This window comes from Microtus pennsylvanicus, chromosome 2 (genome assembly GCF_037038515.1).
Source record: "Microtus pennsylvanicus isolate mMicPen1 chromosome 2, mMicPen1.hap1, whole genome shotgun sequence".
Taxonomy (NCBI): Eukaryota; Metazoa; Chordata; class Mammalia; order Rodentia; family Cricetidae; genus Microtus; species Microtus pennsylvanicus.
In genome coordinates, this window is record NC_134580.1 from 21,629,571 (window position 1) to 21,654,446 (window position 24,876).

Here is a 24,876-nt window from a genome sequence, read left to right on the forward strand (position 1 = left end):
GGAAACACATGAGATTATGGTAAAATTTTATCCTTGATCTCAAAAAACATCCAACAAACTTTTAAGTATTTAAAAAGGTATTTTATGTGACAGCACACAGCTGTAATCCCAGCATTTAGGAGGCTGAAGCAGGAATTTTGTGGTTTCAAGGTCAGCCTAGGCTTCACAGAAGCATAATAATCACCAGCAGTGTTAAAATTAAAGGGCTAAGCAATGTGACACAGGTAACTAAAACCACAGAAATGATTCAACTCAATCTATAGTCTAACATTAGCTACTGGAGTGCTACTATGTGCTCCTGGCCCTTTGTCAAACACATTCCATAAATTAAGACAATTCACCAAATTTCCACTCTGTCACAGAGAAAGCAGAGGTAAAACAGATGCTACCAGGAACTGGGGAGATAGCTCAGTTGGTAAAGTGCTTGCCACAAAAGCATGGGGCCCTGAGTTCAATCCCCAGCACCCACACAAAAAGCCAGGCAGAGCAGCCCACACTTGTCAGGCTATTACTGGGAAGACAGACAGGAAGAGCCCTGGGGCAGGCCAGTCATGCTAACCTAATCAGTGTGCCCCAAGACCCTGCGAGAGACATGGTCTCTCAATGTCAAGGTATATTAACTTTGAGAAATGACTGACAGAGATTGCCCTCTGGCCTCCACAGACCACCCACTCATGTACAACAGCACAAACGTAAACTGGTAAGGGGTAGAAGTGCTTCAGCTTTCAAGCACAGAAAGAAGAATGGAAAAGTACTGACCAAAACCTTAAACTATCCAAGTGAAAACAATGAGCAAAGTTCCAAATTGAAGAAATTAAGACTGCATGAAGAGAATGAAATGGAATTAGAACATGTCTTTAAATACCCAGAAATAAATGAAAATTTATAAAACAGCTATAGAAGTATATTCCTCAGACTCGATGTGCTAAAAATGTCCTTAGAGGATAGTGCAAAACAAAAGAAAAACCAAAAATAAGACTGTAATCGTAGGTGACATAATTCAGTAGCAGAGTACTTCCCTAGCATGCCTCGGGTTTGGAATGGACCCCCCACCCCGTGTGTGTGTCTGTCTGTCTGTCTGTCTGTCTGTCTGTCTGTCTGTCTGTTTGTGTGTAGACATAGAATTCTGAATTGGAACCCATGTGTGTGGTGTGTGTTTGTGTGTGTGTGTGTATAGACATAGAATTCTGGATTGGACCTCATGTATGGTGTGTGTATAGACAAAGAATTCTAGATTGGGCCCCATGTGTGGTTTGGGGTGTGTGTGTGTGTGTGTGTGTGTGTGTGTGTGTGTGTGTGTGTGTGTGTGTGTAGACAGAGAATTCTAACCCATAACTTAATGGAATCAGAGTGCTTCATACCAGCAGGGGTCTTAATTACAGAGAAGGACACAGAAAGGTCATCTTCAGGTGCACCTTGAAACCAAAAGGCCCACTGAAAACTGTCATTTGATATGCACTGGCATCCAGGCATGGTGGGACACTTCTGTAATCCTCACACTCCAGGGGTGGAAGCAGAAGAACCAAAAAGTTCAAGGTTAGCTTCAGCTACTCAGGGAGTTTGAAGCCAGTCTAGTCTATCTAAGAGCCAGTTTCTACAACAAAGAATAAAGATAAAAATCTCTTTTTTAAAGGTGGTAGTAGGATTGGAGATGTGGCTTGATGGTTCAGAGTATGCTTGGTGTATAAAAAGCTAAGAAAGAAAAAGAGTACGTGCTATTGACTAAAACTTAATGCCAGTCATGGTGGCACAGACTTTTAATCTCAGCACTTGAGAGACAGAGAGGTAGATCTCTGTGAGTTCCAAGTCAGCCTAGTCTATACACTGAGCACCTGTCTCAAGCAAAAAAAACAAATCTTTTCTTACTGTTCAGAAATATTGTGCCAAAACAATCTGACCAAATTTGTATGTGTAAAAGTTTACAGTTCAAGTATTTCACTAAAAGCAATAATGTAAATGAATTCCTAAAACAATTCAACATGTAGCTTTCCTGAAAATTACTTTATACTATTTACCTCAAACATATACTTTTTAGAAAGCTATATAAATAACACTTTAGAACCACTGTTATACTTATACATATATCTATTAATAGTTTGATATATTATCCATAAAGCCTTCATAACATACAAAAAATGTCATCTAAAACAACTTCCTTTCTATTAACCTCTTAAAGAGAAGAAATTTGAGAGAAAAAAAATCTCAAGTTTGTGAAAACCAGATTACTTACCAGTAACTTGAGCTATCCTATTGGGTCTTTTCCCTCACAGATCCACCCCTTCCTTCTGTCCATCTCGAGGATCCTCGTGAAGCGCATCCACGGGAACTGAGGGCATGCAGCACAGATGCATACGTGAGAAAGCTGGGGTGGGCTTAGGAGGCTAGAGACATGCTGCAGGCACTCACTTACCTTCCTGAAATGGGATTGCAACGGTCCCTTGGTCCTCGAGCCACTCACAATAGCTTCAAAGAATGTGGATCTGTGGAGATTACCCAATAGGAGAACTCCAGTTACTGGTAAGTGATCCAGTTTTTTCTTCTCTATCAGAATAAGAAGATTTTTAAATTTTATTTGAGATTATTAACTCATGTAGCGCTATAGGAGGAACAGGTGTAAACATACTACAGAGCTAAACATGTACTCACCAAAGGAAAAAAATGGATTAAAAACAGTATTTGGCTGTTCAGCAAAATCAGAAATACAAGGAAAATACAGATATTTGAATGATTTAATTTTTAAATGTCCACTATAATAGCAGCTGTATTTTAAAAACATAAAAAATCAGCTATGAAGCTTGCATTTCATTGAACCACCATCATCATTTTGTAATACTAATAAAACAATACACAGTTGATCAAAATCTGTTACTTCTTAGGATCATCAGGCCACCATGGTTGCTTTTATACTAAAATTTACACAGCTGTCATGGTTGGAGACTTCAGATTAGAATTACTATGGGTTCCTATTAGCAAGCATAAAAGTACTATAGTCATTGAAAAATAACAAACTCTTGTTTTCTGTTGGTAGTGGTGGTTTTTGTTTTGTTTTTTATCTTTTGGTCCTTAAGTACTTATACAAACATGTCTGTCATTTAAAGAAAAATTCTAATCAAAAGGAAGAAGAAAGGCCTGGGGAGATGGCTTAGCTGTTAGCATGCTTGCCTTACAAATATAAAGGCCTGGTTTCAAACTGCAAAGCTAACTGTTGCTGTAGGGTGGTGCAAACCTTTAATCCCAGCATTTGGAGGCAGTGTCAGGTGGATCTCTGAGTTCAAGACCAGCTTGGTTTACACAGTCAGTTCCGAGGACACCAGGAATATAGTGAGAACCTGTCTCAACCTTTAAAAAGCTGGCTGTGGTGGTGTGCTCTTGGAGTCCTGGAGGCCAAGGAGGCAGAGACAGATGGATTCTTGGGGTTGATGGCTCGCTACCCAAGCTTACTTGGAAAGTGCCAAGCCAGTGAGAGATCCTGCCTCAGAAAGAAAAAGACTGGGGCTGGGGATTAAGCTCAGTGCTAGAATGTTTGCCTTGAGTTAGTCCTCAGCTCGAGGGAGGGAGGGAGGGAAAATGACACCTAAGGTCATGTGCAAACACAAAGGAAAGAGACCCACAGGCAGAATTTTATCTCATCCTCAAACGTAAGTAAGGGTGTCCTACTGCCTTTAACTCCACACATTCATTCTGTAACTTGCTATAGCGGTGATAGACTCAAGCCCTATACTATACTAGTAGCACTAGATACAGATGTATGTCAGTACTTTTACCATTGTACTATTGAACATCCATTCCCTACCTTCCAGATCCTTCTAATATTCCGTTTTGAAACAAGGATTCATATAGTCCAGGTTAGGCTTGAACTTCTGATATGCATGCCTTCACCTCCAAAATGTGAGAATTATAGCTATGTACCGTGACTCCTAGTTTATGTCATGCTGAAGACTTAACCCAGGACTTCATGAATGCTCGGCAATCACTCTATCAACTGAGCTACCTATACCATCAGTCCACCTTCTAGATTCTTGCGGCTTCATCATTCTTCATTCCATGGAAATAAACTAAAGAAACTGTATAGGTTTCTCCTGTTTCATCTATAAGATTAAATAGGACTAAATAATATAAAATAATTTCTCCACAGAAACAAATTTGGAATATAAAGATCTTACATTTCAATACTGTTATGCAGTATTTAGTACAGGGTACAAATATCAAAGTCTGATAGTACATTGCTAAGATTTTTACTAGATTCATATTTAATTTTAACATGCACATTTCTCTGGGTAAATTACATCATTTTCTATAAATCTAAGCCTAAAGTACAATAATTGCAAATTATTTCATTTTTAAATGACTAATCCATACAAATTGGGTACTACAACCATGGGATATAATATTGCCTCTTGGGATATAACCTGAGTGTCTCCCCAACCGTCTATCTTTTTCAAGCAACACCATCAGGTATTTTGTTATTGACTCAAACAGCAGGCTCCATTTTAATTTATAATATAAAGACTAGGTTTTGTTTGTTTTCAAGACAGGGTTTCTCTGTGGAGCCCTGGCTGTCCTGGAACTCGGTAGACCAGGCTGGCCTCAAACTCAGAGATGCTCTTGTCTTTGCCTCCCAAGTGCTGGGATTAAAGGCATGGCCATCATGCTAAATTCAGGTTAGTATTTTTAAAGGTCACCCATATCAACATTTTTATATACCTGGACTCTCCCTTACCGTTAAGTCACTTTGTACAGCATACAGCACACAGAGTTTGCATGTATTCATCTAGATTACAGGAGCAATTATGTAATATGTTTTCTTAATAGAATGAGCTAGACTACATCATTCCAAATCAAATAATATCCAATTTTTATTTAAAGAAAATACTGTCTCCGTTTAGACTTAAGTCATACAAACTTAAATAATCAAATACATTTTAAAAATAAGAGGATTAAGGCATATTCAAAGCATTTTGATATAACCAGAGGGTGTCTTGCACATTGGCTGAGAAAACACATCTTCCTGTGTTGCTGTTACATCGTGTGTGGCGATGGGACTTGAATCCAGGACCTCACACATTAGGCAAGTGTTTTACCACTGAGCTCTATGCCTTCAAGCAGATTTTATTTTTAATTCTAGAGATTAGGATGCACTACTCAAAATTAGTCTGTTGGAACTCTTGTAATTATAACATGCATCAACCGAAAGTTACTCCTTAGTATTCAAAACAGAGCCAAACATTTTTTTTAATATTTATTTATTTAGTATACAATGTTCTGTCTGTATGCCTACAGACCAGAAGAGGGCGCCAGATCTCATTACAGATGGTTGTGAGCCACCATGTGGTTGCTGGGAATTGAACTCAGGACCTTTGGAAGAGCAGGCAATGCTCTTAACCACTGAGCCATCTCTCCAGCACCCCAGAGCCAAACATTTTATCAGTAAAAGTTACCTCACAGAATTAGACTGAACTTAAAAAAAAAAGGCTAGATTAGAATGTAGTAGCTAAAATTTAGTGGTACATGCCTTTAATCTCAGCATTCAAAGGCAGAGGCAGGCCAATCCTTGTGAGTTCAAGGCCAGCCTGGTCTACACAATGAGTCCCAGGACAGACCCAGCTATGTAGAGAGACTCTGCCTCAAAACAAAACAAAACAAATACACAAAAAAGAATGTAGTAGCTAGTGGGACATGTAATCCCAATAATCCAGGGGCAGAGGCAGGAGGATCCTGAGTTTGAGCTCATCTGGGCTAAACAAACAGAATGTCTCAAGTAATATAAAGCCCAGGCATGGTGGTTTACACCTGCAATCCAGAGCTCTTGAACAAGGCAGAAGGGGCACCATTAGTTTGAGCCACCCTGAACTCTACAATAAGTCTAAAGTCTTTCCGAGCTGCACAGTAGGAAGCTATCTGGAAAGGAACTTTGCGGGGAGGTATATGTAGTTCAGTTGTAGAGTACTTGCCTAAAATGCACAAACTCCTAGGTTCAATGCCCAGCATTCAGAACAAGAGGCTGGATAAGGTAAGGGTAGTAGGCTATAGCTCAATGTTGGAATACTTGCCTACTATACGTGAGGCCTTAAATTCCATCTCCAGCACTGTCCCTCTGTCTCTGTCTCTCTCATACATGTACACAAACACTGAATTTTAACAACATAAATCACTATCAATACCATTCCAATACATAACTACAAGGCATTATATTACATTTACCTTAGTAATGGAAGCTATTCAGACATTAAAACTTTGTTGCAAGCCTTTTCCATACCCTAATGCCTTATTTATAAGACAGAATTTGTAAGAGCAGTTGCCAACAAATTCTGAGTGAAAATATAAAGGTCAGTCTATGTCCACTTTCTTGAGTGATATTTCCCAGCTAATAATGTGCAAATTGTTGTCAAAAGTGCAGTTAAGTCCTAGTCCCTGGTACTCCTGCTCTACCCCCGACAACTGCCTTTTCCTATGTACACTCTGGGTTTCCCTAATGAGCTTCCCCCTCAAAGACAATCCTGCCAACAATAAAAAGTTTTAACTGTAAACTGTGGTGGGCCCTGAAATGACTGCAACTCTAGCTGACAACTTAATTATAGCTTTGTGACAAGAAAGAGGAAAATTTTAACAGTTGTAATATTAAAATTATTCTGACCAGATCTTATAGTCATGCAACACTTTTCAAATCAATTCTTTTTTAATGATTCGTTTTATTTTTATTTTATATGTACTGATACTTTGCCTACATGCACATAAATACACTGCGTGTATGCCTGGTGCCTGTGGCAGTCAAAAAAGGGGGCTTAGTCCTTGAAACTGGAGTTATAAATGAGTGTAAGGTGTCAGTGAGTGCTGGGACTTAAACCCTGGTGCTACGGACCGCAGAATTATGCAGTAAGAGCTCACTGAGACTTCAGGGGTCAGCCCATCAGAGATGCCTATCTCATGGAGACAGACCTTATGTCGCAAGGCAATGAGGATGCTGTCACCAGAGATGCACATCTGATGGAGACACCTTATCTAGCAGAACAATAACCTGTCACCTGTCTTCATTGCAGATTTCTTGTGTTAAGAGCTCTTTCCCTCACATTACAGCTTGAAGAGTTTTCCGACAGCACTACAGTGTGTTAATCAATTACTGGGCACAATATCCCTTATGCATTAGTATGTTGGATGACTGTTCCCAGCAATACGTGATTCTGGCAAGAAAGTAATCACAGTCAATGCCCTTGCTCTCTCAACCAGGTCTTTGTATAAACTTAGAAGTCTGCCCTCCTGCAATTATCTTCCTTGGCAGACAGTTGGTCAGTGTTAGAGTCCAGGCAAAGAGACCTCTATTAAGACATTCACAGATGCCCAAGGACAAGAATTACAGCAAGTCTGAACTTGTCTCTGAGCCATAGCTCTCAGAACAAGAATGTGTACTGGATTCACTCTACCAGCAAATAGGAAAGTGCTGTCCCAAGCTAACCTCACATTAACCTTAAAGCATGTCAGTTCTTCACTTGCCAGTTACTATTATAGATCTGTGTCTCAAAGTTGTTACTGGGCACTGTGCTCCCCCTTGTCTGGTTGAGGTTTTGCTCCTATGGCCTTGGGACCTTATGTTGCCATGGCAAAGGCTCTGCCCTTATAGCTTAGCCTAGGAATGTACTTCGGACCAATGAGAGCTACTCTTGTAAATACTTCTTTGGCTTCAAGCCTCCAGAGAAGAGGTAGTAGCTGGAGGGAGAAGCTGGTAGAAATTAGGAGAAATGTAAATGTGATAAGAATGTAGGAAAAATAAGAATGTAGGAAAATTAAGAAAAGGAAAAAGAATGAAACAGAATTGGAATTGAAATTAAAGAATTGAGACAGAAAATTAAAGCTAAGAAATTACAGACAATTAGGACAGAAGAATTAAATTAGAGGCAGAAGAAAAAAAGACAATAATAAAAAACATGTCTCTTGGAATGTTTATGAAGTTACTATAGAGATTTTTCAACCCCTCCTTCGCTCCTGACTGGCATTTCATCTTCGGGACCCTGGGTAGGGGCTAGAGCCGGTCTCTTAGCCCTTACACCCTAGTCTAAGAGCATCAAGTACTCTCAACCACCGATAAATCTCACAAGCCCCTCAAATCAATTAATGACAACCTCTAAAAAATAAGAGCATTATTTTCTGTATAAAACTGACTTTATAAAACAGTGGCAAATTTTTCTAATGTGAATTCAACATAATCTTAAATTAACAGTACTAGTTCATGACAACTGAACGGTGGTTCTGAGCACCTCCTTTTCCTTCTTTTTTTTATTTTTTTAAATTTTTTTTATATTTATTTATTATGTATACAATATTCTGTCTGTGTGTATGTCTGCAGGCCAGAAGAGGGCACCAGACCTCATTCCAGATGGTTGTGAGCCACCATGTGGTTGCCGGGGAATTGAACTCAGGACCTTTGGAAGAGCAGGCAATGCTCTTAACAACTGAGCCATCTCTCCAGCCCCCTCCTTTTCCTTCTTTTGAAAGGGAAGTTATTCCTTCTTTATTACCAATGAGCGAGGTTTAAGTAAAAATTCCTCTTTTACATTTTACCCGGCGCAATTCTGATCATTCACGGTTACAGTAATCCCACCTCACTTTAAAAGTGCATGTTAAGCCAGGCGGTGTTGGCGCACGCCTTTAATCCCAGCACTCGGGAGGCAGAGGCAGGCAGATCTCTGAGTTCGAGGCCAGCCTGGCCCACAAGAGCTAGTTCCAGGACAGGTTCTAAAGCTACAGAGAAACCCTGTCTCGAAAAACCAAAAACTAAATTTAATAAATAAATAAATAAAATTGCATGTTAAGACTGCAGAGATGGCATAATACGGACATCTGCCGCTAAGTCTGATTCTCTGAATTTCATCCCCAGACCCCACCTAATAAAAGAAGAAAACCAACTCCTCAAAGCTGTCCTCTAAACCCCACACGCGGAGACAAACACACAAATACAGTAAAGTGACACACAGACTGAGAATGTAATTCATTTGCAGAGAATCTGACTGTATGGTTCAATATCAGCACTGAAAAAACTTTAAAAAGTCACCTCCACAAGAGAAGCTTCCTCCCCTTTGTCTTTGTGTTTCCCATAATGTCCCTGTGATCACATATCATATCTGGATTATTTTAGCTTAGATCCATGGGGGTAAGCGTATACCTGACTCCCTGTTCCAGCTCTGCTACCTCATCGGGCACCAGTCTCACAACTGCATTTCAAAACTCACCATCAGATCTAGAGCCTCAGCTAGTCTCCGGAGTGCTTATGCTCTAAATAACTTAGCACTCACAGAACCGGGATCAAACCCAATGTCCTCAGTGCGCTGATCAGCAGAATGCCGTGAGTCTCCCTCCTAAACAGAGACGACAGACAGAGGAGCTTCCCCTAGCCACACACGCTCCCTCACAAAGATCTATGTAACTGTCCATACATTTCAAAGCTACCGGATTTAAAAAATTTTTGACACCAAAAACAACCCAAATTTGGGGAGATATTATTTACATTACATTCTGTAACTACAAGTAAGAGCTACATTTAAAAATATAGCTTTTCCCCTCCTCCAAAGAAGTATGGTTTTAAAAATAGATATTACCAAATAATTATGCCAATCTTCTTTGGGCATCAAAGCTAGTTAACAGCATAATTTTATTCATCTTCCTACCTACTAATATTAATCTCTTTTATTTAACTTATAGATGCAATTCAAAACTATTGAAGAGCCGAAGACAAGCAAAATGCAGTATTATCATCCCTTACAAACTAAAGTATACACAAAAATTCTCTACCCGTGAAAACAAATGTTAAACTGGATTCGGTAAATGCATGTCATGTATTTATTATCTATAATACAGAACTTCATGGGGGAAAGCACTCTATCCTGCTTCTGCAACACTCCATTCTCCAGGGCTTCTTCCTCTACTGTTCTCTCCTCCGATTCTTCTGTGCTCATCTTCTACCACTGGAGGAGCAGACTGGGGACATTTCTCCAAGGTCTCCCTAAGTCTCTTTTCTCATTTACACAGTCTACTCTCTCTATTATACTTTTCCTCATCCACTTCCTTGGCTTCTACCTAGTCATGCTTGCCAATACATATTAATAGATATGCATTGATAGCTTCTCTTTCCTAAGCTCTTCTCCACATGTCTAACTGCACTGGATCTACCCTTTCAGACTTCCTCTAGGCACCTAAGACTTCACAAAGATAAAAGTAAACTACTGCCTTCATGACACTTATTGACTCGAAAGTCTATTTATGCAATGGCGTAAGTCAGCCAGACTGCATCTGAGATTCCTTCTTCCACATAACCCAGTCTTCTACTCCTATAACCATACCCAATTAACAATCAAGTCCCATAAACTTTCCCCTAAATATATTTAAAATTCATTCACTTCCCTCTGCACTAGAATTGCCTTTTTCATACCATACTAACCCTTGCCTAGATTGCTGCAATTTTTTCTCCTAAATGATCCGCCGAAGTTTGGAGTCAAGAAGCAAGTGTGACAAAATAAGAATAAAACACTACTGGCTGTGGTTCTAATCACACACTGCAGTGATGGTGAAAGAAAACTGATTTTAAAGTGCTTAAAAAAGCCGGGCGGTGGTGGCGCACGCCTTTAATCCCAACACTAGGGAGGCAGAGGCAGGCGGATCTCTGTGAGTTCGAGACCAGCCTGGTCTACAAGAGCTAGTTCCAGGACAGGCTCCAAAACCACAGAGAAACCCTGTCTCGAAAAACCAAAATAAATAAATAAATAAATAAATAAATAAATGAAGTGCTTAAAAATAAAATCACAGAAATTTAAGTTCTTTTATCCAGTAAAATGGGGGAAATAAAATGTACCCCATGCAACTCAAAATGAAATGAAATAAATGTTCCTCAGAAAACAAGTGGAAACAAGTTTAAGGCAATACCATAATGAGATAAATAACAAAGGTCTCTATAGTTCCTATGTAAGATGCAGACAGGCAGTGAGAATTTCAATTAACACTCTGCAATCATTAGTGACCGACACATATTAAATACGCTACACTACACCCTTTACCACTTTTACTCATCACCAAAATCTCTTAGGAAATAAATGGCAAGGTGAGGATGTAGACCAAAATGTGACTCTTGAACAAATGGTTCCCTTAAGAAGAAAACATTCTAGGAAGGAAGGGTGAAACAAAACCAACATTCCTCCAGAACACAACCATCATTTTAGCAGAGAATGCTTTCGCGTTTGCTGCTTAACACTTCAGCATGCTCTGCTCTTCACACACACTACTGGGGTGCTGCTCAGAGAGTAAATGTTAAACTTACTGTTCTGGTCATGATGTCATATGACGATCGACATCGCTAGACTAGAAAGTCCATTTATTCCTACTCTCACCCCTCCTGACACACACAAGCAGGAGGAAAGGGAAGAGGAGGTGTAAGGACAGGAGGAAGGTAGGTAGATTAAAAACATGTCGCTGAAGCAATCTGTGAGAAATGACTCTTACGTTCTGACAGCGTGGGTTAGCACACTGGGATCCACATGTTTTGTACTCAGGACTACTGCTGTACCAGCACTGGCACACCTGACTGCTTTAGCTAACACTTTTAAGAATAGGCCCTGTGCTAAGAACTTTATGGTCACTACTTTCATTTAAAACTGAAAAAAGTATTTTATAATCTCCATTTTTAAAAATGAGAAAAACTGATAATAAAAAGTCAGAAAATGGTAAAATAAAAACAAATTTAAAAAGCTTACAAGAGGAGAAAACAAAATAAAAAATACTCAAATCTAAGAGTGGAACTCCAGCATCTACAACTTAAACACCATGCTGCTAACTGCAGGGAACTCTTACAATTTAGATTCTTTCAATGTTTGCTTGCTGTTCATTATGACATTAGAGACATGTAAGAATTAAAAACAAGTACGCATGCTACCACAAGTCTAGGTGGACTGTGAAGAGCAGGACATTTTCCACCTTGGCCAGAGCAGTAACACTCCCCTGCTAATTCAGAAGACTTGCTAAAACTTCTGCTAAGAGACAAGTATTTCCTAAGTGAGTCAAGTATGGAGCCACAAGCCTTTAGTCCCAGCAGAGGCAGGCAATCTCCGAGTTCCAGACCAGCTTGGTCTACAAAGCAAGTTCCAGGACAGTCCGGCTACACAGATAAACCCTGTTTTGAAAAACCAAAAGCATTGTGTCTGCCAGGCACTGAAATAGCCCAAACAAGTGGTCATGCTTTATCTAAATTAAATGGCTGTGATTGGTCCAAGCAATCCTCCCTCAGCTTCCCACAAGTTGGTATTACAGATATAAGCCTTCATGTCCTGCTCTTTGGTTCCTATTTATAGGAAATATGTTTTATGTTAGAAGTTACCAATAAATATCTAGATATGAGCATAATTACAAGAAGAAACCCTTAAGATGCTTGCTAGGGAGTTTACATTTTACCTTAGCTAGATAAAAGACCCTAGACCTCCAGATACTTTAATCACAAATTAACTAGCTATTGGCCTGGCCTGGCCTGTCTCCACACAGTCACCTCCATCGCCAACATATTAGACTACAGCCTTAAGTCCAAACACAATACAAATAAAAGAAAAACACAGTGAAAACCTCATTCTATCAGATTCCCAGCACTACCAATTGGTTCTCTAGGATAATACAGCCAATATCTTCCAAATGCAGCTGAAAATCCCAAAAGGAGTCTGTACCCAACAGTGCCCTGAACTCATTTAAGAACCTGAACACCAAACTCCTACCACAAATCTCTGAGTCTTTCCTCTGAAGACTGCCTGAGACCTCTTGGAGATCAAGCAATCACAACTAGCATGTCCCAGGAAATGAGAATGCATTCAAGGCTCCTGAAAGATCCCTGCCAACCCTAAAATCCTAGTTCTACAATTTTCTAAAATAAACAGTATTATCAAATGTCTACAGAATCTTTTAAAGTAGATGATTGTCAATGATAGAACAACTTATGTAACAATAGGAAGACTAGAAATCTTAAGAATCAAATAAAACACTAGAAGTTCAACAAATATTTGGTTAAATAAATACTTTCTTTAAAAATCATAAGAACATTATTACAAACTTTAAATGGAATAATTTAAGGAAAATATGAGTTTTAAACCAAAGGTTTCATTAAAGGATTCAGAAGAAACTTTTGGTTTAAAATCTTTGAATGAGCAGGGTAGTGGTGATGCACACCTTTAATTCCAGCACTGGGGAGGCAAAGGCAGATGAAATTCCGTGAGTTTGAAGCCAGCCTGGTCTACAGAGCTAGTTCCAGGACAGCAAGGGCTATACAGAGAAACCCTGTCTCAAAAAACGAAACAAAACAAAACAAAAAGGCCTAGAATGACAGCTGACACCCCAATGTTGCATTCCCACTAAGTGACTAAGTGTAATAGAACTCTATGTAACCCTGAGACACAATAAAGTGACGTTTCAGCTAGTTTTATAAACTCTCTACCAAAGAAGAAAGAATAAAGAGACCAAGCAGCAGCCAGAAAACCTGCTGAATATCTATCTGGCTCTGGTACCGTGCTGTGACTAGATACTCCTCCTTCCCAACCACAGAGACTAGATTAAGGCAAATGGAAGGCTACCTAGGAAGGGACTGTGACCAAAGTGAACCAAAAATAGTAGGAAAATGGTCATTCAAACTAACCTGGCAACAAGAAGCTGTTGACATGTCTTCCAGAACACTGAAAGCCACCACTTACTACTTAATGCTATTTGTTTTGACTGCATGTATGTATTTGCACCACATAAAGGCTTAGTGCCAAGAAGGTCAGAAAAGGACACCAGATTCCCTAGAACTTGAATTACGGATGGTGTGAGTGCCAGGAACGGAATCCAGTTCTTCTGCAAGAGCAACAAATGCTCTTAACCACTGCCACCTCTCCAGTTCCCCATGGGCATCCTCAACCCCCCCCCCCCCATGAACAAATACCTTAAATTGAAGAAGTCGTCACTCAGGAACTTAAAATTTAGTCAAGGAACATAATACATTTCAAAAAAATGTCATAATTTTACTGTTGTCATTTTTAGTCTACATAATTTTTTGTTTGGTTGTTAGGTTTGGGTTTTGTTTGTTGTTGTTGTTTGAGAGAGTCTCTCCTCATATCTCTGGCTGTTCTGGAACATGCTATATAAACTAGGCCAGCCTCAAACTTACAGAGAGCCTTCTGCCTCTGCCTTCCAAGTGCTAGGATTAAAGACATGTGGCACCATACCTGGATCCAGACTATATAATTTTCAATAACTGAATAATAAGACCCCAAATATTGCAAATGAGATCATAAAAAATAGTAACTTTCCAAACTACCCTTTAAAATACTAAGGGAGAACCTGCAGGATAGCTTAGCAAGTACAGGTCACTGTTGGGCAACCCTGATGCCTGAGTTATCAACAGATAAGAAAAGAACCAATTCTCAATGGTTCTCTTCTAACCTCCATGTGGACACACACACCAATAAGTCAGAGAATTTTTTAAACATTAAGGTTTTCTATACAATATCATCCTTATTATGAAGACAATAGAAACTTATGAACTAAATAATCTGATAAAAACCTTTTAAACGTAATCTTAAAAATGTTTGGAAAACTCATTAGTCATAGAGAAACAAGAAAAATTAAAGAAATGTTAATTGGAAACATTTAAATATCTAGAATGCTCCAGGTGCTTTCCTAGTTTGGGAGGACTGAAATGAATAAAACATTATCTGCCCTACAGAGCAGATAAACATCTCAATAATTTTACTGCATTTTGATGATTCACTAGGAATAATTACACAGCACAACCACACACTCAAAAATTTCAGTGTGGGAAAGGGTAAAGTGTTCTTCAGCAGTACCAGCTGAGAATACTTCAGTGACACCTCACAGAACTGATTAAGATATTTGTGCTGCCTCGACAATTTTACACAAGGTAGAATCACTGGGGAGAAGGGAGCCTCAGTTGAGAGATGCTACCATTAGATCGGGCTATAGGCAAACTTGTAGGACATTTTCTTAATTAGGGATTGATGTGGGAGGGCCCAGCTCATTGTAATGGACCTACCTCTGGGCACGTAGGTCCTGGGTTCTATAAGAAAACAGGCTGAAGCTGGGCAGCGGTGGCATATGCTTTAAATCCTTGCACACGGGAGGCAAAGACAGGTGGATCTCTGTGAGTTCAAGGCTAGCCAGATCTACAGATCAAGTTCCAGGACAGGCCCCAAAGCTACAGAGAAACCCTGTCTCAAAGAAACAAAGAAAAAGAGCGCGCACAAGCAAGCGAGCAAGCAGACTGAGCAACCCGTGGAGAACAAGCCAGTAAGAAGCACTCTTCCATGGCCTCTGTATCAGCTCCTACCTCCAGATTCCTCCCAGTTTGAGTTCCTGTTCTGACTTCCTTCAGTGATAGATAATGATGTCTAAGAGCAAGCCAAATAAACCCTTTCCTCCCCGACTTGCTTTGGTCATCGTGTTTCATCACAGCAATAGTGATCCTAACTGAGATATATACACGGCAGGAAGTGAGGCTAGAAAAATAATTTAGGAATGACTTACTATGGATTTGATGTTATGGAACTCTGTTGTCCACACCTGAAATGGCCATTGCCATCTTTGAAATCACGGAAGTTGTGACTGTCGACTGAGATCTTCCTAGGACTGGGCTCACTAAGTTTGGCCCCATGCCAAAGCCTCAGTGCCTGCTGAGCTCCTTAGTGAGATGGTCTCTACCAGGTACATGAACACTGAGAGAATCTAAGTGACCTAAACCAGCATAAAAATCAGGCTCCAAAGGTGGTGAAGATAATGCTGGAATGATAGCTCAGCAGTTAAGAGCACTGGTTACTCTTCCAGGGGACCCAGGTTCAATTTCCACATGGAAACTTCTATAGCTCTAGTCCCAGAGAATCTGACACTCTCTTCAGGCCTCTGAAAGTACTGCACACATGTGATACATGCAGACACGACAGACACCCATACACATAAAACACATTTGTAAAATTAAAAGTGCTAAAGCAGTCAAGAAGGCCTGTCGTGAAAGCCACTCAAAGACATGTGTGATGGGCTAGTTTCTAGGAGAAATGCTAATAACCAAATTGAGTACTTGTGACCTCTGGGAAGCTTCAGTGAAGATACAAAGGATTAAAAAAGAGTAAACTTGTTCCAGGGGTGGGCAATTACTCCCAGAGTATCCTATGTACTCAACCACCCTGGGAAGTACAAACTGCTCTCCCAGTTTGGGATCTTTCAACACTCAGGTGTAGCCAGTGAGAAAGCAGCAGCTAGCAGTAGTACTGCCTGCTTAGAGCCTGTGGAGTAAGCAAAAGCACACCTCCCGAGGCACTAGATCTAGCCCTACCTCGCCCTGGGGAATGGGAGGGGTCAGTTAGCCTCAGTAGCCCACCTGATACACACCTGAGAGGAGGGACCTCAATTAAAGAACTGCCTCTATCAGACTGGCTGTGGGCATGTCTGTGAGGCATTTTCTTAGTTGCTAATTGACATCAGAGGGCCCAACCCACTGTGAGCAGTGCCATCCCTGGGCAGAGGTCCTAGGTTCTAAGGTAAGTAGTGGAGCAAGTCACCGGGAGCCAACAAGCAAGCAGTTTTCTTCCAGGTTCCTACCTCCAGTTCCCTCAATGACAGACTATACTATGAAAGACATAATAATCCTTTTTGTCCCAAGCTGCTTTTGGTCAGTGTTTTATCTCAGCAACAGAAAAGCAAACCTGGACAGGGACGAGGAGTGGGGATGCACAAGACACAGGGAGTTCATCCATGACCATGGGTTAGAGGAAAATAAGTAATATCACCTATGGAGCTGCTCTATCCAAAACTACTCTTGAGAAAACTGATGGGATCTTCCATGCTGTTCTGGACCCTGCTGCCCATGTTTTCTTCCTATTAGCTGCTGAAGACCCACTGGCACTTGCCTCGCTTCAATTACATAAAGCCTGAATGTCACACAGATTTAGAAAAGAATCTTGAAAACATGGAAGAGCAACTAAAAGAGCACAAATGAGAAAATCAATTCACATAAGGCACATGGGCCATGGACACTGCAAAATTCTTGAGTTTATGGCTGAATCCGGTGCCAGTAATAAGGTAACTGAAAAATATCCACAACTGTCTATGCCTTTAAAACCACGGTTAAGAATTTTCATGAAGGTACCCTGCATGGATGAAAAAAAAGCACTTGTGGAAGTCACAAGGTTACTGGATAAAAATTCTAGTGCCAGGCTAGGAGGATCACTGAAGCTACACAAATCAAAAAGGCTACTACTGGTGCTGTAAGTTGTATGCTAAACTAGATGTTAAGACTCTACTACTGAAAACATCAAGAACTTTGGTTGCAGGACATGGGGAATCAGGATAGGCTGTCCAAAGCATACTCCCGACTAGCTATGATTTGTAGTACAGACAGGTACTACAAAGGCTGCTAAAGAATTGTTGCCCAAGGTCTTACTCAGCAATGTATCCTGCGTGCTAGCACCATCACTATGCCAGGCAGCTGTGCCCACCGATGCAGAAGTGTCATGACTGATAAGAGAACACTCAACCACCTTCCAAGGCCTGCTCCAGTGAAGAAACTTAGGTTTGGAACTATAAGTCAGGATAGGGACCCATGGCTGAGAGGTCATAAAACCTATGGAGAAGCTATAAAAACTGCTGTGGTTTTGCTAAATGGATATGATGTGCCCCCATCAACCTGCCTTTTATGTTTATGACCATGGATTATGACTGCTGGTCAGATTTCCGCAGAGACTCACCAGCAGTCAAAGTGCTGAGGATAAGTGACACTTACCATGAATAATAGCTCAAAGCTCCACCCTAAATAAGAGAAAATGACATCAAGGCTCAGGGATCATGTGGAAAGGGGAGCACAAGGAATGAGATCTAAGAGACAGAGGACAAAGTAGAATGTTGAGGAACTCTGTTCTCCAGCCACTGCCATCCTGAAACCAGTGCGGCTGCACAAGACTTTCCTAACTGAAGGGGCGACAGTCCAGAAATCAAAGATTGGCAAGCCATCCTTCTCCTGTGTGAAAATATACAAACACCTGGTAGAGGGGGGTGGGTCTCTTCTTGGGGGTGCATGCTCCTCTACTGGTTTGCCCAGCTAGCTGTAGAATCGTGTCTTTGGTCAGTTATTGCCTCTCTCCCCGAGGCGAACAGAATCAGGACTGCTGAGAACAGCACGGACAGCTGAGCGCCATGCTTTGGCACTCATCGTTTATTTAGTTGCCAATTTTTTTAAACATACAAGGACCAGCATCAGTATAGGTTTTGTAAAAGATGTGTGCAGCATTTTCAGAAAGAGATCAATTAGTCAAATATCACATTATCTCATAGAAAAAATGGCATAGGATTCTGAACTGTAATAACAGAAATGAGAGACAAGCCATGGAAGATTGTACACGAAAAATAAAAGTAAGTTTGAGTCAAGGTTAAGACAATGATCGTTTCTAGCTTAGGTCCTAGAAAATGTTTATGACACATACAAGGTAAAGAATATAGAAAAGTCAAATATGACTAGGTTAAAAATTAATTTCAGAGACTTTCTAGGAATAAAGGAGTGTTGGTGATATCAAAGAAGAAATATTTTAATTCAAAAACAAAAGCCACCAACATGCAAGACCAAGAAGGTGACACTTCAAAGAAGACTAAAGTAAAGTCAACAAGTTTTAGCAGTTAAGGCAGACCATCATTTATTAGACTAAACAGGAAGTACAACGAATATCTGCTCAAGTCAACCTCCTATGCAGGAAACAGGCCTGTAAAGCTATGGGCCAGCAGTTCAGTTTTTGGTCTCAGGATTTTGTCACATTCTCAAAAGCTACATTTACATGGACTTTGTAAATATTCATTTATTTTTATTTTATGAGTGTTTGACTGCATACATGTATATGCTCCACATGCAGAAGAGGTCACTGGATCCCTTATTAGCAGCCATGTAGGTGCTGGGAATCCAATCTTGATTCTCTGGAAGAGCAGCAAAGCACTCTTAAGTTCTGGGCCATCTTTCAGCCCCTGTTTATGTGTTCTCTTCTATGTATATTGTTCTGGAAATAAAAACAGACCAAGCTCAGTGACAGAGCACTTGCTTTACCGCTGACGAGACCTTGCATTCTATGTCCAGAAAACACAAATACATGTTTGCTAGTTTATGTTTAAACACATCACATTTTAATTAAATAATATATTCTTTATAAGGAGAAAGAACCTCTGCATTTTCCAAAATAAAGATGTTTGTGTATAGTGATTTTTTTTTTGGCATGCTTCCCACATCTGCTTAACCAAAGTGTGTTCTGTCATACCTGTCCATGCATTTAATTTCTTGCACTACATTATCTTGGTCCAAGAACATGAAATATATTTAGGCTCCAAAACATATGTAAAAGAAGAAGTTGTTTTTTCTTTATAAAAAAAAAAAAAGAAGAAGAAGAAGACGACGACGACGACGACGACAGTGTCTTACTTCATAGCCCAGGCTGACCTCAAACTTGCAATGTCCCCTGGCTACTTCCAAAGCACTAGACCAGAAAGCATGTGCCACCATACTCAGTCTCAACTCTGCTTCTTCAAGGAATTATAAATCTTCTGTTTTCTAAGTAGTTATTTCTTTTTCTTTTTATTGTATGCATTCGTGTTTTTCCTACATGTATGTAGGTGCAAAAATGCTGGCTTCCCCTGCAATGAAGTTAGACACTTGTGCTGGGAGTTGAACCTGGATCCTCTAGAACAGCCAGTGCTCTTAACTGCTGAGCCATCTCTTTAGCCCCAGTAGCTGTTGCTTAAAGTTAGTTGCAATGGAAAACCTAAAAACACCATCAACTAAGTTTTCAAGATATTTCCTCAAAAATCTGTCTATTTTGTACTTTGATTATCCATGTATGGCTCTTTAACACCATATTGCATTGATTATCAGGAAAAAACAATTCACCAAGTTATACTGATCTTCCAAATATGGAGACAGTTCAAGAAAATACCAGAAATTACATTCACTGATATCATTACTTATCTTACCAGACAAAAAAATATGGAGAAAAGCAAAACGTAAAAGGGCTGTATACAAAAACTTTTGAATATTCAGAAGTACCAAAGCTCATTATTTTGATTATGGGTTTTCACTTGTCTTATATCACTAATAAAAAAAACACCATCAAATTTTCTCTTGACAAAGACAAACTCACTGCGCTTACTTTCAGAAAATACCTGTGAAAGACTCACATCTGAATAATTATGATCGTCCAGGTTGCCTTTAAAGTGAAAGCAGCCCTTCACATAAATGAAAACAGCAAGCTGGACTTGCACCAGAGGCAGCACGAGCATCTTCCTTTGTCTCCAGCAGAAGAGTACACATGTGCTTCCCGTTTTGTCAGACTGCCCGTTACCTGCTTCACGGGAGCACTCTCGGGTGGGATCTCAGCAGAGGGTGGGGAAGGGCACACTGACTACAATGGCGTGCGGTTCTGCTTTGACTCACACTGAAACGAACATTTTCACATTTCACCACACAGTTAACAGTGAGAAGGATGAACAACAGCTCAGTGCTGTTAGGAAAACAGCTTGGACATCACAGGTTAACTATTATAAAATAAGAAGGTTCCTCCTTCCGCATTCTGAAAATTATTACTAGATACAATCCAAACACTTAATCCCCTTCACAACTTCCCTACTAAACAGTGAATTTGTATGAGTTCTTTAACCCAAGATAAACAGAGGATAAGCCCTTGAGAATAAGTACCTAAATAACAAGTGAAAGTGTTCTTCAAGTAGTGGAGGATAAGAAACTGTGTTTCAACAGAAAACCCAGACCATTAGATGGCCCTTGTTTTGCTTCTTTTATTTCTATACCAAGTGTCTATAAAAAACTGGTACCAAACCTCAAACTAACAAACAGAAAGCCACTGTGACAGATAATAGCTACACTGTAAACACTTTCACCTGATACAGGTGGTTGCTATAGAATTTCTTCAGATGTGCACTTTATAGTTTATTCACACTTTATAGAAGCTGAAATAACCTTTTACCAAGAGTCAACTCCTAACCATAATACTGTGTTAGCTATAAAGTACGCATATTTTAATAGGTAATTTTATCTCTTCCGTTCACACTAAAAATATAATACCTCACATAAAGAATTTATTTTTTATTTATTTTCTGAGTGTTTTGCCTGCATTTATGTCTATACATCGTGTATGTGCCTGTTACTAACAGAGACCAGACGAGGCCATCAGAGCCTCTAAGACTGGAGTTACAGAAGGCTATGAGCTGCCAAATGAGTTCTGGGAATGGAACCTAGGTCCTCTGGAAAAGCACCTGTGCTCTTAATTGATGAACCACCTTTCTAGCCCCTTACTACAAAATTATATAAAGCCCAAAGTGTTTCTCACCCACAAAACACTAACAAAAGCAAAGAAACTACAATTTCCTCACTACAGGGAGTACCTATCTCAGATCTGTACAACCAAAGACACTAGAGAAACTTGGTGAAAAGCTCAAATGAGACATGGAGTTATCAGATTCCTGCCCACCATAAAAACCAGCACTTTTCTACTGTGACATCTTCATATCTCCCCAAAATGAGACCAAGAAGACACCTACCCTGAAAAATACATTACCAGGCATGAATCCCTGTAGGACTAGGATGATTTACGAACTAGCATTAAGACAACAGTTCATACCAAAGCAAATGACTTTGTCACTTTTACTTCTAACTATCTGCTATCCAAATTAATCAAGAAATTGTCCATTCCTACATGAAGATATTCATCTTAATTCAATCATCCAGCAGTTAATACCTTCCAAGGCAATACTTAAACACTTTCCTTTCTATTACCTTTCTTAATACTTCCTTACTACTGAACAGTTCATTTCCTGAAGTCTCCAAGTTTTTATTATAATACTTACTTTAAAACAGCCAGCTATATAGGAGACTAGGCAGCACCTCTGACAATGTAGTGCCTGTTTTTTGGGATTTGGTTTTATTTGTTTGTTTCCTTTTAAAATACTCCCTTTCTGAGGGGGCTCATGCCGGTAATTCTAACACTCAAGAGGCTAAGACAAGAGGAATGCTGTGAGTTCAAGGTTAGCCTGAACTTCAGGGCAAAGCCAACTCAAAGGAAAACTGTCTTTTTGACCTCTATCACTGTTAACATAAAAGCATAATATAGAAATTTAAGATTCTTGAACTATCTTCTTGTGCATATTCTAGATTTTTTAAAGAACTACACAAATTTAAACTAGTCATAAAATACAAAATGAAATTCAATAATAGAAATGACATGTTATGTCCAATCACATTTTATTCTGACATACTTGATAAGTATACAACCACAATCAGCAGAATGATATAACCTACTGAAGATGAGTCAAAGGAAACAGCCATCTGTTCTAATATAAAGCATCTCAATCAGTTGCTTAAAAAAAAATTACACATGATCCAGGTCGAGGTGGCACATGCCTGTAATCCCAGCACTCTGGAGGCAGAGGCAGGTGGATCTCTGAGTTCAAGGCCAGCCTAGTCTATAGCGCAAGTTTCAGGACAGCCAGGGATACACAGAAAACCCTGTCTCCAAAAAAAGAAAACTACAGATATATGTATACATATATAAATACATATCTATTCCAGTACAATCTTGAAAGAAACACCATGAACCCACCTTCTGTAGTGATCTGACATTTCAGATGGTTTAGGCTTAACCCCACACTTGGCAAATAAGACAGATTCGGTTCAGAGGCCTTCCTGACCCAAGGGATCCAAATACGGGTAATGGTCATACAAACAAGGCTTTGGCAAGCTGCATCCCTAGGCTCTGCAGCTACCCACTCCTGCTGTGGTCCTTGCCAGCTTTATTCTTTAAATCCTCTAACGCGGGGAATCATTTCTCCCAACCACCAAAACTTTGGTTTTTCATCTGTGTTCTGCGTCCTTTAATTGTTTTCCTATTGTGCTGACAAGGACATACTCGGCACGTAATCATATCTACTTATTAACAATGACCTGTTCTGCTGCTCTGTCTGAACATGGATTCCACTCTCAATTTCAGAAACAGCAGAAGGACAGGTAACAGAAAGCAGAGAAATGAGAGCTCTTATAGTCAATTTATGGCCAAAGTCAAAAGAGAAGAGATAATGCAGAGAGAGGAAGGAGGAAGCCGAGAGGGTCACAGTGCAGAACACTTACTTTTAGGAACAGAGTGTCCCTTAGACTTCTGGTGAGTTGCCCAGAGCCTCTTCAGTTTCAATCCAAATGACAATGCTTCTCTGAGTCCTCAAGTAATGTTTCCACCACTAAAAATTGGATCTACAAGAGCTCAGATATACTGGTGAAAAAAAAAGTGTCAGGGGCCCCCAGGTAGGCCTCTGAGCCAACTCCCCTGTGTACTATACTCTTCATCCAGATGCCAGGTATTCAGCCTGTTGCTTCTCTTCCGAGTGTCACCACCTACTCTATTTCTCGGGGCACCTCTAACCCCAAGACTGACTGTAGAGTAGGACACCAGCTCCCCCCCCCTTCCAAACAGGCCCTTCTAATTCCAGCATTTCTCTAATAGTGACAAAGGAATACGGGGGACAAAAAAAGCAGCAATATAGCAGCAGAGATTAGGATTATAGTAACTGTCTCTACTTCAAAATGCCTACCTCCCAAAAAAGTCAAATGTTCTACATATTGCTTATTTATAAATACGTAGATATACAATTATATATGCTAAGCCATTCCCAGCCTTACAGACTTATAAAGATACATCCTGCTTTTCAAAACATTTAAAACAGGAGTTCAAAAATAGCAAATAGTTTCTCTTTTTAGAACCTTTCCTTTAACTTACAAGGTATTTTAAAACTTGCTTTTTAATGAACATGAAATGCTGAAAATGTTATCTAATGTAAATAAGAATTTACTGTAAAAGCCTATTGAGATTTACAAGACAGGTGTGTTAAAAAGCAACTAGGATTGTAGAAACAATAAATCCTGACACGTCTCTACACTTAAATTTTTAATAAAATTCTATGAATTGCATTCAAAACCAAGATAAGTCATTTTTAGAAATAACTTGGACTACTTAGAATATGTCAAAATTATATAGGGACTCTTTTTCAAGCAACAAGAAACTTCCCAATGTTCTTACTGTGCTAAAGTGTATTTTAATAGGCTTCATAGGCATCAAAATAAACACTTTATCTAAATATTGCTACAAATCACAAAGATTCTAGGAAGTGAATTCAAAGGCTCCAAGTGCAGACAGATGGAGAATGTCACTAACTCTGAATTTCCTAGACTTAATCTTTGTGTTTATCTTTTAAAGACAATTATGACACACAACAAATTTAAGGCTCAAAACAGGCAAAGATCACGTTAACAAAAAAAAAAAAAAGATAGTTCGTCTCAAGAGATTCAGATATTCGGAGTAAAAAACGTGTTCCTGAGTTCGCTTCTCAACTACTTCACTGCAAAATATTACAGAAATAGAACAAAAACAAGACGCAAAACCTTGGCCTGACCCTTCCGGAAACTTTAACCTATTCCGATCCTACAACGAGACACTTTTTCCCCCCCGAGGGTCGAATGACACCGCGGCCTTTCCTCCACCCTCTGCCCCCACCCCCCTGCACACTAACAACAATGCGGCCGGCGTCTCCGTGCCAGGCTGGGGAAGGGGCACCGCACCGGCCGCGCACAAGAATCGCAGCCGCCAGCGACTCCCTAGCACCATTCATCCTCCGCAGCGGTCGTTGCGAGCGCTACCGCCGCCGACCCCTTCGCCGCCGCGAGCCACGGCGGAGCTGGGTCGCGCCCCACCGCGGCCGCCGCCTGGCTGGCCGCCCCGCCGTCCCCGCGTCACGCGGGGGTGAGGGCGCTGGGAGTGGGGTGGGGGAGGACGCCGGCCGCGGGCG

At 40.2% G+C, this 24,876-nt stretch overlaps 1 protein-coding gene and 1 long non-coding RNA gene across 3 annotated transcripts in view; both read right to left on the reverse strand.

Annotated features, from left to right (window-relative positions):
- Nucleotides 1–24,876, reverse strand: part of Yaf2 (YY1 associated factor 2) — a 64,315-nt gene that overhangs the window by 38,586 nt on the left and 853 nt on the right. The gene's annotated exons all lie outside the window — the stretch shown is intronic.
- On the reverse strand, nucleotides 2,264–24,796 carry LOC142843280 (uncharacterized). 2 transcript variants are annotated; one of them, XR_012909610.1, is made up of 4 exons: nucleotides 24,601–24,796; nucleotides 23,168–23,274; nucleotides 2,411–2,480; nucleotides 2,264–2,326 (listed from the first exon to the last, which is right to left on the reverse strand). It is a non-coding gene; the product is annotated as an uncharacterized LOC142843280 (long non-coding RNA). The 2 variants fall into 2 exon arrangements; XR_012909609.1 differs by lacking the exon at nucleotides 24,601–24,796 and having other exon boundaries at nucleotides 23,168–24,594.